The sequence below is a fragment of the Mobula birostris genome, chromosome 7 (genome assembly GCF_030028105.1).
Source record: "Mobula birostris isolate sMobBir1 chromosome 7, sMobBir1.hap1, whole genome shotgun sequence".
NCBI classification, from domain to species: domain Eukaryota; kingdom Metazoa; phylum Chordata; class Chondrichthyes; order Myliobatiformes; family Myliobatidae; genus Mobula; species Mobula birostris.
This window is the reverse complement of record NC_092376.1, coordinates 37,345,592-37,370,699: the sequence shown is the minus strand read 5'-3', so window position 1 is coordinate 37,370,699 and position 25,108 is coordinate 37,345,592. Positions and strand designations below refer to the sequence as shown.

The following is a 25,108-nucleotide window of genomic DNA, read 5'->3' as shown; positions in this document are numbered from 1 at the left end:
TTAGAGAAATCAATGTTCATGCCATCAGGTTGGCAGTTACCCAGATGGCATATGAGGTGTAGCTCCTCCAACCAGAGGGTGGCCTCATCATGACCATGGAGGCCATGGACTGAAATGTCAGAATGGCAATGGGAAGTAGAATTAAAATGGGTGGCCTGACTTGCTGAGTTCCTTCAGCACTTTGTGTGTGTGGCTCAAAAACTCCAGCATCTGCAGAGTTCCTTGTGTTTGTCCTTAAGTAGGCACTTGGTGAAGCAAAGGGCCTGTTTGCATACTGCAACTCTTAGACCATTTATGACTGAGATCATGCACAAGACATTACTGACAGAATTATAGCAGAAGGGTCATGGGTCCAATTTGCTTGACTACAAATGGCCATTACATTTCAGCACCACCATCCAAGGAAACCAGCAGATAGGCAGATAGCTGTAAAGAGCAAATCTTATCAGTGGTGGTGAATGTCCACTCAGACGTTGACACCTGGAGTGTAGAGGGCTCTTCATGACTGAGTAAATGAAACTGATCTCTGCATGGTAGAAGCTTCTGAAAATCCACACACCTGACTGTCTGGGTAAGCCCATTGCCTGCTCCTACCCCACTGAACTTGTGCCCTCAAACCTCAACTCTGTTCTATCCCCCCTGGTTCAGTCCCTTTCCACCTACATCCATGACACTTTTCATGCTCTTGATCTCCTCGGTAACTTTCAATTCCCCGGCCCTGACCACCTAATTTTCACCAGGATGTCCAGTATCTATACTCTTCTATCTCCCATCAAGCTCTCTGCTTCTTTCTCAATAAAAGAACCAACCAGTTCTCCTCCATTACCATTCTCCTTCGTCTGGCAGAACTGGTCCTTACCCTCAACAACTCTCCCTTCAGTTCCTCCCACTTTCTGCAGACTTGAGACGTAGCCAGAGGCCCTGCTATGCCTGCCTTTTCATTGGCTACGTAGAACAGTTCCTATTCCAAGCCTTCCCTGGTAATGTTCCCCAATTCTTCCACCACTATATTGATGACTGTATTGACATTGCTTCATGCACCCATGCTGAGCTCAACAATTTCATCAACTTTACTTCCACCCTGCCCCTAAATTCACTTGGTCCATTTCTGACACCTCCTTCCCCTTTTTCAATGTCCGACTCCATTTTGGAGACAAATTTCTGACTGACGTCTTTTATAAACTTACCGATTCCCACAGCTATCTTGACTATGCCTCTTCCCACTGCTTCCTGTCAAAATGCTATTCCCTTTTCCCAGTTCCTTCGTCTCTGCCACATCTGTTCCCAGGATGCGGTGTTCCTTTTCAGGGCATCAGAGATGCCCTCCTTCTTCAAAGAACAGGGTTTCCTTTTCTCCGCCATTGATGCTGTCATCATCTATATCTCTTCCATTTCATGAACATCTGTGCTCACCCCACCTTTCCGCCCACTGTCTTAGCACCCTGTGAGCCCCACGTCCAACACAAGATTCTCCACAACTTCTGCAATCTCCAAACATATCTCTCTCTCTCTCTCTCCCTCCTCCCCCCCTTTTTTGCAGGGATCACACCCTCTATGATTCCCTTGTCGATTCAACTCTCCCTACTCATCTCCCTCCCAGCACTTGTCCCTGCTAGCAGCCTAAGTGCTACACTTGCTCATTCACCTCCTCCCTCACCTCCATTCAGGGCCCCAAACAGTCCTTCCAGGTGAGGCAACACTTTTACTTGTGAATCTTCTGGGTCACCTATTGTGTCTGCTGCTCCCGATGCAGCCACCTTTAATTTGGTCAGATCTGTCGTAACTTGGGGGACCAATTCCTTCAGCAACTCTGCTCCATCCGCCAAAAGCGGAGCTTCCTGGTGGCCAAACATTTTAATTCAGATTCCCATTCCTGTTCTGACATGTTGGTCCATGGCTTCCTCTTGTGCCAAGATGAGGCCACCCTCAGGGTGGAGGAGCAACATCTTATATTCCGTCTGAGTAGCCTCCAACCTAATGGCATGAATATCGATTTTTCCTTCTGGTTAAAAATAAAATTTACCTCCCCCTCCCCTCTTCTTCTATTCCTCACTCTGGTCCTTAACTCTTCTCATCTGCCTAACACCACCCTCTGTGTCCCCTCCTCCTTCCCTTTCTCCTATGGTCCATTCTACCCTCCTACCAGATTCCTTTCTCTCCAGCCCTTTACCTTTCCTAACCATCTGGCTTCACCTAACACCTCCCAGCTATCCTCCTTCCCCTGTCCCACGTTTTTAATCTGGCATCTTCCCACTTCCTTTACAGCCCTGAAGAAGGGTCTCGGCCTGAAATACTGAGCGTTTATTTATTTTCATAGATGCTGTCTGACCTGCTGTGTTCCTCCAGCATTTTGTGCGTGTTGATCTGTAAATTATGCCTTCATCCAGAACTATTATTAGGTGCTTTACAGCAAAAGCACAAATTGCACTCAGGATTATATAAACTGAACTACTTGTTTTTTTAAATAAATTAGCAGGCTAGGTGAAAAAAGAAGTTAAAGATAATAAAAAAAAAATCCAAAGTGAATGCTGGTCCTGTCCATACTCAGAGGAAGAGCTCGGGATTTTATTTTACTTTCCTTGATTCTCTGTAAGAATTTTGGGGTACCTGGGGTGTCAGGTGTCAGTGTCAGCACAAAAATCAGGTTATTTTGCAAGTTTATTCTGTTGTCAAGCTTCCATCAGTTGAGTTATTACCAATTGTTTTACGTTCATTTTTAATAAATAACCCAGTCATCAGAGATACAATAAAAACAGAACAGTGCTCAATAAACAGTAATTTGTAGTAAAAGAACAGAAAGTAAATGAGATTTGAACCTGTCCTGAAACTGAATATATTGAGGATCAACCTTGGGTCTTGCACCAGAAACCAAATGGAAATAGGACATTTCCACTTGCCCTGCTGAAAAGAGGTAGTCTGCTATGGTTTGTTTTCTTACAGACTCCTCTCTAACCCAACTTTAACTTTTCCTTCCTTTCCTCCACCTTTCTATCTCTATTTCTGGGATAGGCTAGTGACCAATATCCACTGAAAGGCAGCAGATTCTCTTGACTAACATTGCCCTTAACTGCAGTCTTCCATGTCTTTGTTTTCAATAGGCCTCCTTATTCCTCAGCCTCTCCACCATAGATAACAGGGCCTTGACCATTTCTGCTCTCCCCTACAGCATCCTCCTTGTCCTCACTTTTCAACTTCCCAGCCTTCACATTAAATTAAACTTCAGAAGATGTCACGACCGTCTTGCATCTTTACCTGTCCATTTCCTTCAACAGCCTGAAAGGGTAGTTCCCTCACAGATTCCCGAGTTTACTTTTCCCTCACCATCACCAATCATTCCTTTTTCCACAGTGCTGTGACGGATATTCACTGTCTTTGGGTCAGAGGCCTTGTTTTTTGCCAAGCTCAGCTTTCTAAACACAGCAGCAATGAGCTTCTAAGATCAACCAATTGTTTTGGAATAAGTTGAACTCCTAATTCACCTTTGTATAGCTTCTGATCATAAACTTGAATCTGTCTTCAGTTCTCAATGTAACTGGCAAACAGTAATCAATCTGAAGTTGAAATAACAGCTTTGCAAACAAACACACTGTTAATAGAGCAGACTGCTAGCTCACAGCACCTGGTCTAATTGCTGAAGAGGTGCAGTACTACACCATGGGTATGCTAATTTGGCTTGTTTCAAACTAGACAATGCTAGCTAAATTGTTTAGTTCAAGGAAGCCTGCAGATCAGATGGAAGTGATCGTTTAGCACAAAAATAGATGATCTATTAATAAGTTGGAAGGTTTGTGTACTCATGGAATCAGCTTCACAGCATTAATTGTGGGTACCTGAGATCTCTGACTGCAGAAGCCTTGTGTAACAAGGGATATGAAAAAAATATCACAAGTCACGTAAGTGGCAGAGAAATAGTATAAATGCAGTTCAGACTACTTAGAGATGGTCATAGAACATCAAGAAGCATGACAGAAACATGGGGTGAATTTGAATCCATTCCTTTGCTTTTGATTCCTGCGTTAGATGACTGACCTGTCTGTGGCTCATGGGTATGTCTTCTTAGTTTGTAAGAATTGTATCTGTGTTTTGGAAATCCGTTGAGTTTTAGAAATGGCTTGTACTTTGGAAGTTTTTAATGAGATGGAAATGCTCTGTGAGTTTTAAATGTGTTTTAAGAATGTTGTTTGAATATAACATGTATCACTGAAAATAAATGAACAGTGTTTAAGCTACTTTGTTAGCTGAAAGAATATTCTCCTTGGCAGGGAAGTCTACCCACCACCCAAATAGTGGATATTGGCGGCTAAGCTCTCCGTGGAGAATAAACAGGGAAATGAACTAGTCTTTGAAGTTTGGGTAGTTACAGTATAACCTCCCTTTAGTGAGGGTGCCTGTGGCTATTTTTATTTGATGGGGCTGAAGTTCTTTGATTTGAGTTTAGAACTTTGTGATCAGCAAACCCAATACCAACACAGTACCTTTTCCTCCAATAACAAGAGGTGCAACATCTTCCTCTTTACCTCCTTCCTTCATGTCACCCAAAGCACTGGATACTCCGGTGCGAGGAATACTGTATTTCTGCTTATGATGTGGGCTCCTTTAAAATGGAGAGAGCTAATATCCTTTGTGTGATTCATTTGTAAAATACTCCTGCATATGTGACTTCAAGCCTCCCTGCTCTCCTCAGCCTCCTCCACCATGCCAAGGAAGATTTAAGTTCAAGAACACTACTCCATCTTCTGGTTTAGAGCATTATAATCTCCACACTCAAAACTCAATTAATAACGTAAGGTAATCAGCAAATCAGGCAATTTTATTTAAGATATACAGCAATCATTCTACTTTTCCTTTGCACGTGGAGCACTTACCTTACTGATCTTCCTCACTCCAAAGTCCACCAGCAATGGATAAGGTGGCCACAGATATTTGCAAGCATTAGAGTGATAGAGTTACATATTAGGGAAGCAGACCCTTCAGCCCAACTCGTCCATGCTAACCAAGCTACCTATCCAAGCTAGTCTGTGTTTTGCATGTCCCTCTAAACTAGGGGTTCTGAACCTGGGGTCCATGAACCCCTTGGTTAATGGTAAGGGTCCACGGTACCAAAAAGAATGGGAACCCCTGTGCTCGAAATCTTTTCTATCCATGTACCTGTCTAAATGACTTACACATTGTAAATGTACCAGCTCTACAGCTTCCTTTGCTGTATGTACCTGACTGTATGAACAAATTACCTGCTCTCACCTTAAACCCATGGTCTCTACCTATGATTGTCCACCTTATCTACATCCCTTATGATTTATATACCTCTGTAAGGTCATTCCTCAGCCTCTTTTACTCCAGGGAAAAATGTCCAAGTCTATCCAGCTTTTCCTTTTACCTGAGGCCCTCCAGTCCTGCTAACATCCTTATGAATCTTTTCTTCACCGAATTTTTTTTCGGTTGATGACAGTGAAGAGGTCCTGCCCTTGAAACACCCTCGAACAAAGCTAAAAGAAGGGCTTCGCCAGCGGTGAAAGTTATCACTACTGAGAGTAGGGCAGTGGATGCTCTATACATAAACTTTAGTAAAGCTTTCAACAACCTCCCTCGTGGTTGGCTGATCCAAATTAAGGGACATATTGCAGCTGTATAAAACTTTGGTTAGGCTGCATTCAGAATAGAGTGTGCAATTCTGGTCACTGCACTATGGAAAGGATGTGGATGCTTTAGGGGAGGGTACAGATGAGGTTCACCAAATTTTGCCTGGATTAGATGGTATTAGTTCTAGTTAGAGGTTCAGCAGAGCTGTTTTTTTTATTTCTTTTGAGTGTCAGTGGCTGAGGGGTGACCTGATAGAAGAACATAACATTTTGATAGGCATAGACAGGGTAGACAGACACTTTTCCCCAGGATGGAAATATCAAATACTAGAGGACATAGCTTTAAGGTGAAGGGGTAAGTTAAAGAAAAATCAGCTGGCAAATTTTTTTTTACATACAGAGTGGTAGGTCCTGGAATATGCTGCCATGGGAAGTGGTGGAAGCAGATATTTTAGCAATATTTAAGAGACATTTAGTGAGGCATGCGAAAGGAAATTGAAGGTTATAAACCAGGTGCAAGGAAATGTGCAGTTTAAATTGGCATCATGGTTGGCATAGACATTGTGGGCCAAAGAGCCTATTTCTGTACTGTACTGTTCTATATGTTCAGATGTATTGAAGGAAATTATTGAATAAAAATAAAAACTATTACAAAATAATAGATATATTAATGAGAAACACATAAAAAATAGCTGATTCCCCCCTTGGTTCCTAAATCATTCTTGTATAATATGACCTAGCAGTATATTTATGAGGTGATTCTCCAGTGTAACTCACCGAGTAGTGACAGATGGATGGCAGAATGAACTGACAAAATTGTCCCTTCCAATCCAACAGTAATTCTCAGACTTTTGTCCTTGACAGAGCATATGCAACAGTGTGGGAATTTAGTTTCTATGATTAAGTACTTGTTGTTTCAGTCAGAAGTACCAGGAAACATTGGTACAGTGGATTCCAGTAAATTGGGACACATTAGGACCAGCAACATTTCGGATCTCCCCCTCCCCCTCTCAAATCTCTTACCATCTCTTCTTTCAGTTAGTCCTGACGAAGGGTCTCAGCCCGAAACGTCCACTGTACCTCTTCCTATAGATGCTGCCTGGCCTGCTGTGTTCACCAGCAATTTTTTTGTGTGTGTTGCTTGAATTTCCAGCATCACATTAGGACCAATACATTTTGACCCAATTAAGTAACTGCCCCAATTAGCCAAAGTTAGTAACATAACGTAGAAAACATACAGCACAATACAGGCCCTTCAGCCCACAAAGCTGTGCCGAACATGTCCCCACCTTAGAACTACCTAGGCTTTACCCATAGCCCTCTATTTTTCTAAGCTCCAAAGACCCTATAGTTTCCATCTCCACCACCATCGCTGGCAGCCCATTCCACACATTCACCACTCTGCATAAAAAACTTACCCCTGACATCTCCTCTGTACCTACTTCCAAGCACCTTAAAACTACGCCCGCTCGTGCTAGCCATTTCAGCCCTGGGGAAAAGCCTCTGACTATCCACATGATAAAAAGGTATGAAAAAGACAAACTGAGTAACAAATTATGTATTTAAATGAAATACAGAACAAATTAGAATACTACCAACACTACTGCAGAGCTATAAAACTGTGTATTTGTTCCTAATACTTTTTGATGGAGGAATTCATCTGTATGGAGTTCTTTTCACTGTAAATGAACAAAATTAGTGTAGACACCTAGAGCAAAGCCTTCATACAAAGCTGTCGACGATTGCATCCTCCAAATCATCATTTTCATTGTAACGTTAAAGATGATTGTAGGTTCCTTAAAATTTTTCTGACTCGTTGAAGTAGTGAAATCCCACCCATTTCTGGCATCTCGAAGCCTGAATACTTGAAACAGCAGTGAGCAAAACATTTCTGAATTGCCTTACTATTTGTTTCTCGCCAACTACCACTGACAAAAATCACTGATTTTTGAACATGAATACACACAACAGATGCTATTTTCAAACTGTTTGTTGTAAGAATGGTGTTATGTCTAATGCCCACAAAAGTGTACACGACTGTTGCTAATTAGAAACTGTTTGTCAACAATCCCCTGCCCCAATTACGCAGCTTAAGAGTCCCAAATAGACAAAGAGCATCCTGGCTATTTTCTCAACTAGTTTTTGTTCTTTAAGAGTTGCCCAATTAACCGATGACCCAATTAACTGGAATCTACTGTACATTCCTGCTCATTACTTCACACCGAAGGGGAAAGGAGTTGGCTTGCAGGCATGTGCTTTTGAGGCAGGAAGGGGAGAAGTGTTGTTTGATTATCAGTGGGTTCTAACAAGGCAGTATTTTACGCATTCAGTACTCACAATGATACCCCTGGGTTGAGATCTTGACCAATGCATGAGTCTCCATCCCATATGGTTTTTGTAGTCAAACAAAAGCATACCACGATAATGCTGCAATATTGCCAATGTTAAGTTTCAGTTTAGAACCAGTGAGCCTCCCACCATGCAACCACCTGAGAATTCTGCTAAAGGCTGTACTTGAATTTCATTTAGACCCAAAAAGTATTAATAGCATGTGTGCTTGCTGAGTTTGCACACAAGTTCGTATAAATATAAACACAAACTGATTTTTCTTACGCCCTTGCTACAGTTTAATATTTGTGGAATGTTTATTGACATAAACAGTGTAAACACTAGTATGCAGAAAGAATATCTCATTCTGATCAGGATTCATCAATTCCGCTGGGACTTACCTCTTCAATCCACCGACTGGGAAGTAGAAGAGTATCACTCTGGTCTGTTAGCTGAAGAGTTGTACATTGCCAGTCCCAGCCTGACAGATGGTGAGCAACTCACCATCATGACAGATGGGGAGTATCTCAGGGCCAGTTCCAGTGTGACAGATTGGGGAGAGTGCCAGATTCTGCATTATTAATCGAGCTGATTTGCAACACCCCTAAAGCATCACTCGCCTCCACCGAATCCTTGGATCCCTAAAGCTCCACTATCCATCCACTGTACAATCTCCAGCGTAGTTAGCATTGACAAACTGTCCCTCAGATCATTACTAGACCTCCCAAGTACAGCAAAGTGACTCCATCCTGCTCCTAGCGAACTTCGTCACTACAAGATCTGTGATTCTAACAATGAACTGTCTTACTTTGACTCTTCCATGTGCTGAATACACTTCAGCAAATGTAAGCTGATCTTCAGCCTGTGTTCTGACCCATCTGTATGTATGTGGCATTTTTGGCTGCCACTTCAGAACCAAGTTAACTACTTTCATCTTTTACATTTATTCTACCCATTTATTTGGGTCACAATGGTACCATGCAATGCCACCAAGAGGTATAAGGATCAGAATAAGATTTATTATCTCTGATTTATATGACATGAAATTTGTTGATTTGTGGTGACAGTACTGTGCAAAGACATGAAGTGAAGAATATGAAGCAATATTCTCCACTTGCTTGGATAGATGGGGTGCCAGCAACTCTCGGGCAACTTGATAGCATTCATGAAAAGGCAGCCCCATCAATCACCCTGAATATTCATTCCCTCTACCACTGATGCACAGTAACATAGCATGTGTCAACCGGAAGCTGATCCACCACTATGTACACAAACAGCACTCCTCAAGCCCATGATCTGTACCTTGAAGAAGTTTGGTATGGGCCCCCAAATCCTTTCTACAGGGGCACAATTGAGAGCATCCTGACTGGCTGCATCACTGCCTGGTATGAGAACTGTACCTCTCTTAATCGCAGGACTCTGCAGAGAGTGGTGCAGACAGCGTAGCACATCTGTAGTTGTGAGCTTCCTACTATTCTGGACATTTACAAAGACAAGCGTGTAAAAAGGGCCTGAAGGATCATTGGAGACCAGTGTCACCCCAACCACAATCTATTCCAGCTGCTACCATCTGGAAAAAGGAACCATAGTATAAAAGCCAGTACCAACAGGCTCCAGGACAGCTTCTTCCACCAGGCCATCAGACTGCTTAATTCACACTGACGCGACTGTAGTTCTATGTTATATTGACTATCCTGTTGTACATAATATTTACTATAAATTACTACAAGTGCACATTGCACATTTGAACGGAGACATAATGTAAAGATTTTTACTCCTCATGTATATGAAGGATGTAAGTAATAAAGTCAATTCAATTCAATTCAATGCAATCGAAGAAGGATAAGGGGAGCAATGCATAGGAACACCACTGACTCAAACTTTCCCTCAAAGTCACACGCCATGCCAGCTTGGAAATTTATAACACCTCCAGTAATAAAACACAGAACACTACAGCACAGTATGGGCCACTTGGCCCATAATGTTGTGCCAACCTTTTAACCTACTTTATGATTAATCTAACCCTTCCCTGCTATATAGCCCTCTATTTCTCTATCACATGTGTGCCTAACAGTAATCAGGTTCTAGAAACCCCTCAGCTAGGGGTGCTGTTGGAACGCCTTCACTAGAGGGGCTGCAGAAGTTCAAGGAAACAGGTCACTGCCATCTTCACAAAAGCAAATATGAATGGGCAATAAATTCTAGCCTTGCTTGTAACACCCAAGTCCTGAAAGTGAATTGGAAAAAGATCTTTTGACACTTCTTCTATCATGCCTCCTCCATTGTTACCCGATCATGCTCTGTCACATGTCCAAAGCTGCGTTAACCTTGCACTGTTCTGCTGCTCTTCTATTTTCTTACCAGATTTGTTGAGTATCTCCAGCGTATTATGATATTTTTCAGATTTGCAACATGTGCAGTATTTTTTGTAACTCATGTTAAACAACAGACAAAGGCTTATACTTAAATCACACCTTTTAGGGGTAAAATAAACAAGCAACTTCGTATGATAATAATCCAATCCATATGCAGTATACAGCATGTAGAGAAAATGACCAAGACTTGCTTTGAGGCAAGTTTTAAGGAACAAGCTAATACACCAGAGAGAAATGGAGAAGCTGAAGCTTAAGGAAGTAATTCCTGGCCTTGGAACCTCAGGACAGGAAGTTCTGCCAATGGGAAAGTAAACAAAATTTCCCTACTATGTTCTAAAGCAAGAAAAGCATTGAAACTTGTGAAATGGAAGGAAATTGTTGAAATGGAGCAGGAAAGTACCATAGAGTGATCATCAAGAGAATTTTAGAATTGAGTCTTTGTCCTCAAGACAAATAAAAACACAAGATGAATTGAGCAATAGATAGCGGAGGTTCAGGTGAGTTCTCCTAAATGCTGATGACTTCAATCCACATCTCGACACTTCTCTCCCACTCTAATGTCACATTCAAGATTAAAGATTGTTTAATGTTATTTGCAATACACAAGTGCAAAGGAGAACAAAATAATCGTTGCTCCAGATCCAAGGCAGCACAAAAAATCACAATAAGATCAAGAACACAGTAATAAAAAAACCCCAAATCATGTACATAAGATAGCTTATATACATAGATCAATTATTTGAACATAAAGGGCTGCTAGGCACAGGAGTATCTGTATGTAAGATGATTCCCACTGGGAAATGATAAAGTATAGGGATGATGGTGGCTGATTTGAAGCATGTGAAGACAGCAGCTGAATGAGTGGAGTGTTGGAGTTGCCCATAAAGGCATCAGTCAGCTGGTGCACACACTCCCTGAGTACTTGGCCTGAGATGTTGTCTGACCAGTAGCCTTACGGGGATCGCCCCTTGTCATGTCTGCTGTTGTCACCGGCAGTGGCCGCTCACCTGGATGGTTGTAGCTTTCATGGACGGCGTTGTGAATCATGCATAAAATTTGTCCAGAGAATCAGGGAGGGAGGTGTCACTGGTACAGACAACACAGTTTTTCCTTGTGTAGTTAGTAATGCCCTTGATGCTCAGCCAGATATACTGGGGATGGTTATTGGACAGGTGTTACTGATTTTTTTGTGCATAGGTGATCCTTGCCCTCTTGATGCCAAAGACGAGGTTTTGCCTGGCTGCTCTGAGAGGCATCCTGTCTCCAGACCTGAAGGCAGTGTTCCGGGATTTTAGTAGGGAACACACCTCTGTGTTCGGCCAGGGCTTCTGGTTGGGTCGTGAGATGACCATTCTTGAGGTACCAACATTGTCTACAATTATAAATGTAGCCAGGACAGAGGAGGCACATTCCTCAAGATCTGTGTCTTCTCCGTTTGTGCGGCCTTCTTGAGCATCTGCCTGTTAGTCCATTCAAAACAGTCCTGAACCATGGAGATTGCCTCATTAGGCCATCCAGTGACGGTCCTCTGAACTGGTTCCTCCATCTTTAGGAGTAATCAATACGCTGGGATGAACATTATGCAGATGTGGTCAGAGAAGCCAAGGTGAGGGTGTGGGATGGCTTTGTAAGTACCGTGTCTGTTTGTATAACCGTGACCCAAGCTGCTGTTCCCCACGGTGACATGCTGGTGGAATGTGGGCAAAATGTCCAGCAGGTTAACATGATTGAGTCTCCTGCAGTTATGAGGCTGTCTCAGTGCTTGTTTTGTAAAAAGTTGATGGTACTGTAAAGCTCTCCCGGTGTGTCTTTGGCATTTGCGCTCGGGGGGGGCGCGGGGGATGTCTGCAGTGATGACGAACACAAGAGTAAACTCCTTGAGCAGGTAATGTGGCTGGTATTTAATTGTAAGATGTTCAATTGTCCAAGAAGAGTGACTGCTAATTAGGGATGAGTTTGCACCAACCTTTGTTAAAGTACATACAGATTGCACATCCTTGGATTTCCCCAACAGGGAGTTTCGATCTGCATGGAGCAGTCAACCTGTTGAGATGAAGCGCTGGATCGGGCATGTTGTTGTTTAGCCACATTTCAGTGAAAACCAGAATGCAGCAGCATCTTATCTCTTTCTGTGCATTCATTCCCAATCTCAATGAGGCCATCTTAATTTCTAGCGATTGGACGTTGGCCAGGAAATGTGAGGGTAGTGCTGGCCTGGTCAGGTTAGTCTCAGCCCAGCTGGTGCTCTGGCTCTCTTGCTTTCCCCTCACACCACCTGCGTCTGCTGCTCCAGGCCACTGACACTGGGCCTGGTGTCCATAGAATCCCTAGTCCATTGAGCAACTCTATTAACTCTGCTACCAGCAAATTAAAAGTAATTTTGTCTAAGAGTTCAGTTGTGCTGTATTCACAGAACTTTGGCTGACTGAAATCCCTTTGAAGGACTATCTAAGAATTTGAAACTAGAACTATTATTGGGAGCCAGAGAAGTTGCTGTGTCTCTCATAAACTCTTCGCAGGCTTTGAGCCGGATACAGGTACTGATCTTAATAGAGACAAAGGTCTCGCTCTAAATAAGAACTGGAATTCAATTGTAAACAAAGTGGGACAGCGAAAACCAGTTTGGATGAGGACTAACCAATGAGGAGGGATGGGCAATGGGGGTATAAATATCATAAACAAGAGAAAATCGGCAGATGCTGGAAATCTGAAGGGTTTTGGCCTGAAACGTCGACTGTACTTTATTCCATAGATGTTGCCTGGCCTGCTGAGCTCCTCAAGCATTTTGTGTGTGTTGTTGGGGGTATAAATATCACTGTACTAGACATGCCCAGGCATCATCCCTGATGAAGATGGCAGTTCGCCATTGAAATGTCAGTTAAAATCAATACGTGTACCTGGCTGGAAGCCCGAGAAGAGTTTATTCGTCATATATGCTGGGAAAGCATTAGATCCTTTTTTTGTTGTTGTGTCGCTATGCAGTCATTTTCAACTTAATTGATTCTCCTAACCTTTCCCACTTTTCCTTTCATATAATTTTCTGATTCTCTTTTCATGACTAGCCCTTGATCTTGTCACCTCAGGTGGCCTCTCTATTCCTATTGTCTTAATGGGATATCTATCTCTGATTGCTTGATCTTTCCACTTTCACCTCCCACTTCTTTCTCATTCAGGTTCTTTTGTCATTCTAACTCCCCTGGTTCTTGTCCTGTCTGCCAATGGGAACAACTACCTTGGATTCAGTTTCAAAACTTTAGTGTTGTTATGTCTTTCCTAAAGTGTTGTGTCAGATGCAGAGTCATATAAATGCCCAGCATGACTTTCTTGCTCTTCTGCCTTTATGTATCTACTTTTTAAAGCCCAGGATCCCTTTTAAACCACTTTCTGAACCAGCCCAGTTGTTTTAATGTTTTAATGCATATCAAGACCAATAATCTCTGTTCCTATACCCTTAGTACTTATATTGCCTTTTCTCATCATTCCTCACAAGTTGTAAAACTTCAAGATTTTCCAAGTAAAATTTTATCTGCCACACGTTCATCCATTCCACCTACGTGACTGTTTCCTCTTAAAATCTTTTATTCCCTTTTCACAGTTCTCCATTGTTTCCCTGCAGGTTCATTGTAAATCTGTCCTATTACACTACTGAACAATTTCTGGACCTGTTTTTGGACATTGCTTCATTCTGTGACATTAAAATGTATGGGAAAATATGTACTGCTGGTATGGGGGTCAGGGTGAATGGTAGCACAGTGGTTAGAACAACACTATTACAGCGCCAGTGACCTGGGTTCAATTCTTGGTACTACCTGTGAGGAGCTTGTACGTTTGCCCCATCAGATTTCCTCCAGGTGCTCCGGTTTCTTCCCACATTCTAAAGACATAAAGGTTAGCAGGCTCCCTGGCCACATGTGGCACAGGTTTGTTTGGATGGAAGAGCCTGTTACAGTACTGTAAGTCTCTAAATCTAAAATCTAGATGGCCTGTCTAGTTTGCAAACATTTTATCTAACTCATAAGTGGTTAATTAGGACATCTTTTGTTGCAGAAGGTGGAGGATCAGCACTAAAGTAGGCAGATGTGAGCAGGGCAGCAGATAGAGGGAAGAAGAGGGGACTGCGTGTGCAGGAGTGTTTACTTAAAGCAACAAACAAAATGCTGGAAGAACTCAACAGGTCAGGCAGCATCTACGGAGGGTAATGGGCAATCAACATTTTAGCTGAGATGCATTACCAGGGCTGGAAAGAAGGCAGAAAACCAGTATAAAATGGTAAAGGCGAAGGATGGACCTGGATGTGGCAAGTTACAGGTGGACCTAGATGCGGAGGGGTGATAGGCAGATGGAGGAAGGGAGAGAGGAAATAGTGACAACAGCTGGGAGGTGATAGTGAAGGTGACAAAGTGTTGCAGATGTTGCAGAAGGAGGTGGGACACGGAATCAAATAAGGGAGGTGGGGAGTGGCAGATAGGAACAGGGTATGGGTGATGGGCAGATGGAGGGGATGTGGGATGGGAAAGAAACAGATGTTGGATGCTGGGGATAGATCAGGAGGGGAGAAAGAAAGGTCAGAGGGGGAGTAGGTTACCTTTAATTGGAGAGTTCAATGTTCATGCCATTGGAATGCAGACATTGCAGGCAGAATAGGAACTGCTGTCTTCTAGTTTGCATTAAGCCTCACCCTGGCAGTGGAGAGACACATGAGAGTGGGAATGGAGAGTGTAATTAAAATAGCTACCAACCATGATCTCCAGATAGCCAAAGCAAATAGTGTACAGCTGCTAGTCAATGTGGCCTTCTGGTCTGCACGTGGACTCACTGATGATAAGGAGGCCAGAGCAGGAGCATCAGATGTAACGAATAAGGCCAGAGGAGATGCACGTGAGTGTCTGCCCCATTTGGAAGGGTTGCTTGGAGCCCTGAGTGGTGGTTCAACAGGGAGCTCTTTTCAGGTTCCACTGTGTAAGCATTTCAACGATGTAATTCTCACTGAATTACATCACTTATTGCAACTGCAGTTGTTGGATCAAACTGGATGTAGACAGTATTGTCTATGGTTGTGACTTCCCTCCTTAGTCTGACTGCAGCCAGGTGAGTCAGGTCATTCTTACATATTGAATATTGAAAGCCCTAAACAGAGTCAGGGTGGATGTGAAGAGGATGTTTCCTACAGTGGAGCGGAATCTAGGACCACAGGAAACAGCTTCAGAATACAAGAATTTCTTCAGGCAGAGGGTGGTGAATCCGTGGAGTTCATTGTCACAGACAGCTGTGGAGGCCAAGTCATTGAGTACAATCAAAGCGGAGGTTGATAAGTTCTTGGTTAATAAGGGTGTCAACGCATATGGGGAGAAGGCAGGAGAATGGATAATAAATCAGCCATGATGGCATGGTGGAGCAGAATTGATGGGCTGACAGGCCTAATTCTGCTCCTCTGTCTAATGGTCCTAAAGTCTTATTCTTCATGCTCATGTTTGTACTTCTGTTATAAGTGGGAAGTAGAGGAAATCATTTCCCAAGGTTACGGGTACAAAATAAAGTTTACCAAAATTAAGTAACAACTGAATAGCATAATTTATATCTATAACAGCTAGAATTTGAAGTCATACTCATCACAATTTTCTATAGTGTTGGAGATGCACTGTACTGCTGCCGCGTCACACCAAATTTCAGATCATCCAAGACAGAGATGATAAACCTGATTCTGATAAGTGCAGAATATCAGAGACCAATATTATGGTGGGCCTGATGTACACACAGAAAACAAACTATACTAAAGCAGATGAATTCAAATAACAATTAACGATGGAACTTGAACTTATGATCCTTTGCTCTGATGATTAATGTTCTTCATTGATCAAAATAAGGGACTGGAGTTTGCTATTTTTTTCATAAGCAGAGAAGTAAATAAAAGAACCATAATTCAGTCTAAACAACCAAAAGATGTGCTCCAGCTGTAGCACACATGAACATTGACTGAGAGGTCACACACGAAAACAAATCTGTTCAAAGCAAAATTTCAACTAGCAGGTTTTGGATAGAAAATACACAGCTGTCAATACAACTTGAAGAAAGAGACTGAAAACAGAGAATTTCCTGGTGTTCATTTCCAGCAGAGGATTTAACAAATGCACTCCAGATATGCTGCATAATCAGTTTTGTCCATTGGCACAGGCATTTACTTTGTATCAAAGCTCTCCGACAATCCAAATGGAAAATGCGATCTGTAATAAAAGTTAGTTCTGCCAGAACTCACTTAGATATTCACTGCTGTGGTTGATGCTGAGCATTGCAGCAATTAGTAATGCTTCTGCAGAATTCTGCAATGTAATATAGATGAAGAGTTGCATGCTTCAGGTCAAGGCTGAGACTATATTGCCAGCTTTCACATGATCCAAATATAGAAAGTCTTGTGATTTGTGATTGCATATATAAGGGTTATGGGAAAAGTCAAAAGCATTAAAGCCTGGCCATTTTTGTTTAAACATACGGAAAAAAATTAGATACAAGATTACCAGGAAGTTTACATTTTGTACAAATAAATTTTTTTTTTCTCCTGAGATATTTTTCATTTACCAATTATAGCCAAAAGGTCAGAATTAGTACATAACACAGAATTAATTTTATTTGCTGATAGACAATTACTGAAAACAATTAAAAGAAATATATTCAAACATTTTACAAAATATAAAGAAAGAACTATGGCTTCATTGTGGGAATTTCATAAGCATAATAATATATCATCATCACAGAGAATTGCTTTATCTTTAATCAAGCCTGTTATTTGGGATACAGTAAATAAATTGTTACAGTTAGTGTTAAAATGCCTTAAAATCTTTGTTTTCTATCCACAACTTCAATCCCAGAACATGTGGAGAGCGAAGATGCATACATCATACTTCATTGACTACAGCTTGGCATTCAGTACTATCACCTCCTCAAAACTAATCAACAAGTTTCTCGTTCTAGGACCTCAGTACTTCCTTGTGCAAATGGATCTTGTTTTCCTCACTTGTAGATGCCAGTCAGTTTGGATTGACAACAACATCCCCTCCACGATTTCCCTCAGCACAGTTTATTTAGACCCTGCTCTACTCGCTTTATTCTTATGACTGTGAAGAAAAGTACAGCTCCAATGCCAATCTTAAACTTGCCGATGACATCACTGTCGTTGGCCAAATCAAGGGTGGTGATGAATTAGCATTTAGGAGGGAGATTGAAAATCTGGCTGAATGGTGCCTCAACGAAAACCTCTCACTCAACATCAGCAAGATCAAGGAGATGATTATTGACCGAAGAGGAAGAAACCGTAGGTTCATGAACCAGCCCTCACTGGTGGATCAGAGGTAGAGTGTGTCATCAACTTTAAGTTCCTTGGTGTTATCATTTCTGAAGATCTGTATGTAGGTGCCATTACAAAAAAAAAGCCCAACGGTGCCTCTACTTTCTTAGAAGTTTGCAAAAATGTGGCATGACATCCAAAACTTTGAGAAACTCCTGTTTGGAGAGTATACTGACTGGTTGCAAAATGGTCTGGTATGGAAACACCAATGCCCCTATATGGAAAAGCCTCCAAAAAGTAGTGGATGTGCCCCAGTCCATCAAGGTAAAGCACTCCCCACTATTGAGTACATCTACATAAAGTGCCACTGCAGGAAAGCTGCATCCATCATCAAGGACCCCCACCAACCAGGACACGCTTTCTTCTCACTGCTGTCATCAAGAAGAAGCTACAGGAGCTTCAGGGCCCACACCACCAGATCACAAACAGTTATTACCCCTCAACCATCAGGCCCTTGAATCAGAGGGGATAACATCACTGACTGAGAAAATCAGGTTGGAAATGAATCTCAAGAGACTGACACGAGGAAATCTGCAGATGCTGGAATTTCAAGCAACACACATAGAAGTTGCTGGTGAACGCAGCAGGCCAGGCAGCATCTCTAGGAAGAGGTACAGTTGGCGTTTCAGGCTGAGACCCTGACGAAGGATCTCAGCCCGAAACATCGACTGCACCTTTTCCTAGAGTTGCTGCCTAGCCCATTGTGTTCACCAGCAACTTTTATGTGTGTTGCTCAAGAGACTGAGTTTATTGAATGCCTATGCTTTTTAGAGCATATTGTCATTCAGCGTACTACAGGATCAGCTATACTGGATTGGGTGTTATGTAAGGAACTGGAGGTGATTAGGGAGCTTAAGGTAAAAGAACCCTTAGGCGGCAGTGATCACAATATGATTGAGTTTAGCTTGAAATTTGATAGGGAGAAAGTGAAGTCTGATGTAGCAGTATTTCAGTGGAGTAAGGGAAATTACAGTGGTATGAGAGAGGAGTTGGCTAAAGTAAATTGGGAGGAGCTGCTAGCAGGGATGTCAGGAGCAGCAATGGTGTGCGTTTCTGGGAAACATGAGGAAGGTGCAAGACAGATGTATTCCAAAAATGAAGAAATACTTAAATGGCAAAATGTGGCTGACAAGGGAAGTCAAAGCCAATGTAAAAGCAGAAGAGAGGGCATACAACAAAGCAAAAATTAGTGGGAAGATAGAGGATTGGGAAGCTTTTAAAGCCCTACAGAGAACAACTAAAAGCATCATTAGGAGGGAAAAGATGAAATATGAAAACAAGCTAGCAAACAATATCAAAGTGGATGGTAAAAGCTTTTACAAGTATGTAAAAAATAAAAGAGAGATGAGTGTGGATATAGGAGTTCTAGAGAATGAAGCTGGTGAAATAATAAGAGGGTCAAGGAGATGGCAGATGAGATAAATGAGTATTTCAAAGGTTTCAAAGGTACGTTTAATGTCAGAGAAATGTATACAATATACATCCTGAAATGCTTTTTCTTTGCAACAATCCACGAAAACAGAAGAGTGCCCCCCAAAGAATGAATAACAGTTAAGTGTTAGAACCCCAAAGTCCCCCCCGCACCCAGCTCCCGTCAGTTTTCACTGTGGAAGACACTAGCAGATACTGAAGGGTGCAAGGGGAGAGAAGTGAGTGCAGTTCCTATTATAATAAAAAGGAGCTCGAAAAGCTGAAAGACCTAAGGATACATAAGTCACCCAGTCCAGATGAACTGCACCCTAGGGTTCTGAAAGAGGTAGCGGGAGAGATTGTGGAAGCATTAGTAATGATCTTTCAAAAATCATTAGACTCTGGCATCGTGCCAGCAGACTGGAAAATTGCAAATGTCACTCTTCGCTTTAAGAAAGGAGGAAGGCAACAGGAAGGAAATTACTGACCAGTTAGCCTGACCTCAGTGGTTGAGAAGATGTTGGAGTCAATTGTTGAGGTAATGGAGTACTTGCTGACATAGGACAAGATAGGACAAATTCAGCATGGTTTTCTTAAGGGAAAATTTTGCCTGACAAACTTGTTGGAATTCTTCATGACATTACAAGCAGGATAGATAAAGGGGATGCAGTGAATGTTGTATATTTGGAGTTGCAGAAGGCCTTTGACAAAGTGCCACACATGAGGCTGCTTACCAAGTTAAGAGCCCACGGTATTACAGGAAAGTTACTAACATGGTTAGAGCATTAGCTGATTGGTAGGAGGCAGCAAGTGGGAATAAAAGGCTGCCAGTGACTAGTGGTGTTCCGCAGTGGTCAGTTTTGGGACCGCTTCTTTTTATGCTGTATATCAATGATTTAGATGATGGAATAGATGGCTTTGTTGCCAAGTTTGCAGACGATATGAAAATTGGTAGAAGGACAGCTACTTGAGAAAACAGGTAGGCTGCAGAAGGGCTTCGATAGATGAGGAGAATGGGCAAGACAGTGGCAAATGAAATACAATGTTGGAAAATGCATGGTCATGCACTTTGGTAGTAGAAATAAATGTGCAGGCTATTTTCTAAACAGGGAGAAAATCCAAAAATCTGAGATGCAAAGGGACTTGTGAGTCCTTGTGTAGAACATCCTAAAGGTTAACTTGCAGGTTGAGTCGGTGGTGAGGAAGGTAAATGCAATGTTAGCATTCATTTCAAGAGGTCTAGAATACAAGAGCAAGGATGTGATGCTGAGCCTTTATAAGGCACTGATGAGGCCTCACCTTGAGTATTGTGGACAGTTTTGGGCTCCTCATCTGAGAAAAGATGTTCTAGCATTCGAGAGGGTTCAGAGGAGGTTCACAAGGATGATTCTGGGAATGAAAGGGTTATCATACCTGAAACATTTGATAGCTCTGGGTCTGTACTTGCTGAAATTTAGAAGGATCAAGGGGGATCTCATTGAAACCTTTCGAATGTCAAAAGCCTGGACAGAATGGATGTGGAAAGGATGTTTACCATGGTGGGGGAGTCTAGGACAAGAGGGCACAGTCTCAGGATAGAGGGACGTTCATTTAAAACAGAGATGCAGAGAAATTTCTTTAGCTAGAGGATGGTGAATTTGTGGAATTTATTACCACAGGCAGCTAAGGAAGCCAGGTTGTTGGGTGTATTTAAGGCAGAACTTGATAAGTTCTTGATTGGACATGGCATCAAAGGTTCTGGGAACAGGCTGGGGAGCGGGGCTGAGGAAGAGAAAAAGGATCAGCCATGATTGAATAGCGGAGCAGACTCGATGGGCCAAATAGCAAATTCTGCTCCTATATCTTGTGGTCTAACTTAATTCACCACATTATTGAACTGCTCCCGCTGAACTGGACTTATTTTCAAGGTCTCTTCATCTCAAGTTCGCTCTCTCTCTCTCTTTATTTATTATTGTTGTTGTTATTATTATTTCCTTTTTTCTCTTACTTTTTTGTATTTGCAGTTTGTTTTTTTTGCACATTGGTTGTTGTCCATTCATTTGGGGGATGGTCTTTTATTGGTTCTATTGTGTTTCTTGTAGTTACTATGATTGTCTGCAAGAAAATGAATCTCAGGGTTGTATGTCATGATGTATACCTACTTCAATAATAAATTTAATTTCTCTAAGTAATGAAAACTGCGGTTTCTTTATGTTTTAGTTATATTTATCAACCTACATTACAAATTTTGGAACGCTAGTTGTTTTTTTGTTAATTCATTTACAGGATGTGGAAGTGTTCATAGCATGTTAACACTATAATTCCAGCACTTATTGCCATTGTTAATTGTCCCTGAGCTGAGGATGCGATCAGCAAGCTACCATATTGATGAATCCAGCTACGTGTAAGTCAGACCAAGTAAGGAAAACACATTCCTTTCTCTGAAGAAGATTCTGGACCATGAAAAGCACATACGACTAGGTTTAAGGATAGCTTCTAACCCTCAATAAGACTATTGAATGGTCCCCTATTATGATACATAGGCCTCACAATCTACCTCATAATGGCCTTGCATTTTATTGTCTGCCTCCACTACACTTTCTCTGTAACTGTACCGATTTATCCTTTATTGTATTATTGTTATCCCAGATTGCATTCAACCCTATACACCTGCCCTCTTGATGCCCCGACCAATCAGGAAACCATTAATTTCTGCTTTGAATATACCCATGGACTTGTCTTCACCGCAGTCTGTGGCAGAGCATTCGACAGATTCACCACTTTGACTGAAAATAATCCTCCTTACTTCTGTTCTAAACAATTGCCCCTCAGTTTTGAGGTTGTGCCCTCTTGTTATGGATACCTTCTGAGGATAGGCTGAGTGAGCTAGGGTTTTCTCTTTGTAACGTAGGAGGTTGACAAGTGACTTGATAGAGGTATACAAGATTATAAGAGGCATAGATCGATTGGATAGCCAGAGACGTTCTTTCCCAGGGTGGTAATGGCTAACAGGAGGGGGCATAATTTTAGGGTAATTAAAGGAAAGTATGGGGGAGGGAATGTCAGAGGTAAGTTTTTTTACACAGAATGGTGGGTGTGTGAAACACCCTGCCAGGGGTGGTGGTAGAGATAGATACATTAGGGGTATTTAAGAAACATGATTGATAGAACAATGGAGGGCTATGCAGGAAAGAAGGGTTTGATTATCTTTACAGCACGATATCATGTGCTGAAGGGCCTGTCCTGTGCTGTAACGTTCTGCTTTCTAAAACAAAGTGTTTCACTTTACCTCAGTACATGTGACAATAATAAACCAATTTACCAATTTAATTAGAATCCAGTGCTTTTATGCTTTTATAATAAAAGCTACTGAGACTAATTTTAAATTTCAATCTATTTAATGACTCCAGTTGAAATTTCTCAGCGACCATGGTAGGATTTGTGCCTCTGGATCAATGACCCAAGTTTCTGGCTGCAAGTGTAGTAACTTAACAATTAGATTATGAGAACACTCAGTCCTCTTTTATTTATTGTCATTTAGAAATGCATACATGCATTAAGAAATGATATAATGTTTCTCCGGAGTGATATCACAGAAAACAGGACAAACCAAAGACTAACACTGACAGATCCACATAATTATAACATATAGTTACAGCAGTGCAAAGCAATACCATAATTTGATAAAGAACAGACCATGGGCACAGTAAAAAAAAGTTCTCAAAGTCCCGAGTTGTTCGACTCCTGAGTCCCTGATAGCAGGCAGCAAAAGGGAGAAACCTCCAGGTACCGACAACTGCTGATACCTTGGAAGCAGCCAACCCTGTGTCCATCCCTCCGAAAACTCCAAGCTTCTGAGCAGCCTCTCCGATACAGCCTCCCGAGCGCCTTCGACCTCTCCCCGGCCGCTGAAACACGCAAAGCTGAGGATTTCGGGGCCTTCAGCTCCAGAGATTCCAGTTACCACACAGTAGCAGCAGTAGCAAAGCAGTCATTTCAGAAGTTTTCCAGATGTTCCGCTGTGCTCTCATGTCTGTCTCCATCAAATCAGGATTGTGCACGATCCCCTACTTGACAAATAACAGATATTCATCACCGAAGTGGCCGCACGCGCTATCGTCGTGTCGCCATCTTCTCTCCCCTTACACCATGCTACCAAATAATTTCAGACTGTATTATCAAAATTAATACAGCCCCATCTCCACTATTGATTTATAAACTCCATTCTAGCTTTGTCTACGTTTAGGCAGGTAACCAGGCATATGACTGCAGTTCACCATTAGACTCTGCTTGTTAAGTACAGGCAGCGTGTCATCTCTGTGCTACCAGCTACTTTGCAGGATTCCTGCATTCAGTCAGCACTAACCATGCTGTTTGTTGGACACACACATCTGCAGGAGGTCCTATATTATGACCGGTACCATACAAAGCCAACGTGGATTACTTAAAGCAAGCCAGCATATTAAAAAGGGGATATCATTTTGGCCACAGCAGGTGTTCAAGGATAGCACATTCAGGAGGGAGCAGATTCACATCCTTCAGGTGATGAAGGAAGAGCTGAGTAGCAGCAAGATGCTGTGTGCACAGGAAATGATAGTTAGAGCTCCAAAGTCAGTAACAGGATGCCTAGACTCAATTCACTGTGCTGCATATTTAGTCTTCTCTAGACTAGGGCAAGCATATTGAAGATGGACAGGAATACAGATTGACAGAGTTTCTGTTTAACAAGTTATAAGTGTATGGTGCATTGTGAATGTATGAGTTTAGTGGCACATTTAGTAGGAAAAAGAACGTAAAGACTTATTCTAATGAGTGGAAGGGATCACTTACTTCAAATGAGTACATTCAAAATATATTGGGTTTTATTTGTTTTAAAATGTATGCTACTTTTGCAAAGACATAGAATCTACATTTTGGAGCAAATTACACTTCCAGCAAAAAAATCGGCACAAAGAATAGCAGGTCAGAGGTGACGCAATCCATATTGAATGTTTAATAAGAGGTCACATCATAGGTTATTGTAGAAGATAAAAGCTCAGGGTGTAAAGAAGTAATATATTGAAATGGCCACATCAGGTGGTTAATAGGAGAAAAGGTCTTCTGTGCCGGGGAAAGATGTATGAAAAGGTGTGCTGCAGCAATCAGCTTTTTATAATTTATATAATAATTTGCATGGAGGCATCAAAAGTATAGTTGCTAAATTTGCTGATTATACAAAGAGAGGTAGAGTGCATTATGAGATGACAAAGATATACAGGAGGGTTAAATGAGTGGGCAGAGATCAAGCAAAAGGAATAAAATGTATGAAAGTATGAAAGTGTTCACCTTGACAGGAGAAATAAAAAAAGAATATTACATTACTGGTGAAAGACTGAAGAAGGCTGTGGGTTTTCAAGTGTATGGTTTGCGTAAGGCTAAATGCAGCTTGCGATTAGGAAAGCCAACCGAATGGAATTGTTTATTGCTAGGGGAATTGAGTACAAAAGCAGGGAGCTTATCCTGCTCTTATATAGGGAAACTGAAACACTGAGTTCTGTCTTCTTATTTAATGATGCCTGTTATTGCATTAGAAGCAGCTCAGAAAAGGTTTACTAATCTAATTCTTATAATTTTATGAGGATAGTTTAGACAGATTAGGCTTATGTCTGTTGGAATTTAGAAGAGTGAGGGGGCAATTAAAATATATATTGATCTGGATTATTTAAAAATAATTAGTCATCCATTAAAAAAACTCTCTCAGAGGGTCATGAGTCTTCAAGACATTCTTCCTCAAAGGGCATGAAGTAGGCAAGTACGCATTAAGCAACCACAAGAAAGGTCATTGGGGGATAAGTGGGAAAGCGGAGTTGAGGTTACCTTCTAAATTCCTGACACAATTTTTGGGCATCCAAGGCAATTATCCAAAACAAGTTTTAGATTCTTTGAATATACTAATACTGGGCAGACTACTGTTGAAGGACACTTTGGAGGGGACGACCAGGATAAGGGCTGTACCTTCCCTGTTCTGACTTCTTCAAGTAATAAGATGCATTGCTGAATTAAACACAACCTCTTTAGACAGCTCCTTCCTTCAGCTGTAGAGGCTGACTGAGATCTGC

General features: G+C 41.8%; 1 protein-coding gene across 1 annotated transcript in view; it reads right to left on the bottom strand.

Annotated features, from left to right (window-relative positions):
• The window catches only part of stard13b (StAR related lipid transfer domain containing 13b), a 412,204-nt gene that overhangs the window by 321,686 nt on the left and 65,410 nt on the right, over positions 1-25,108 (bottom strand). The window lies entirely within an intron of this gene.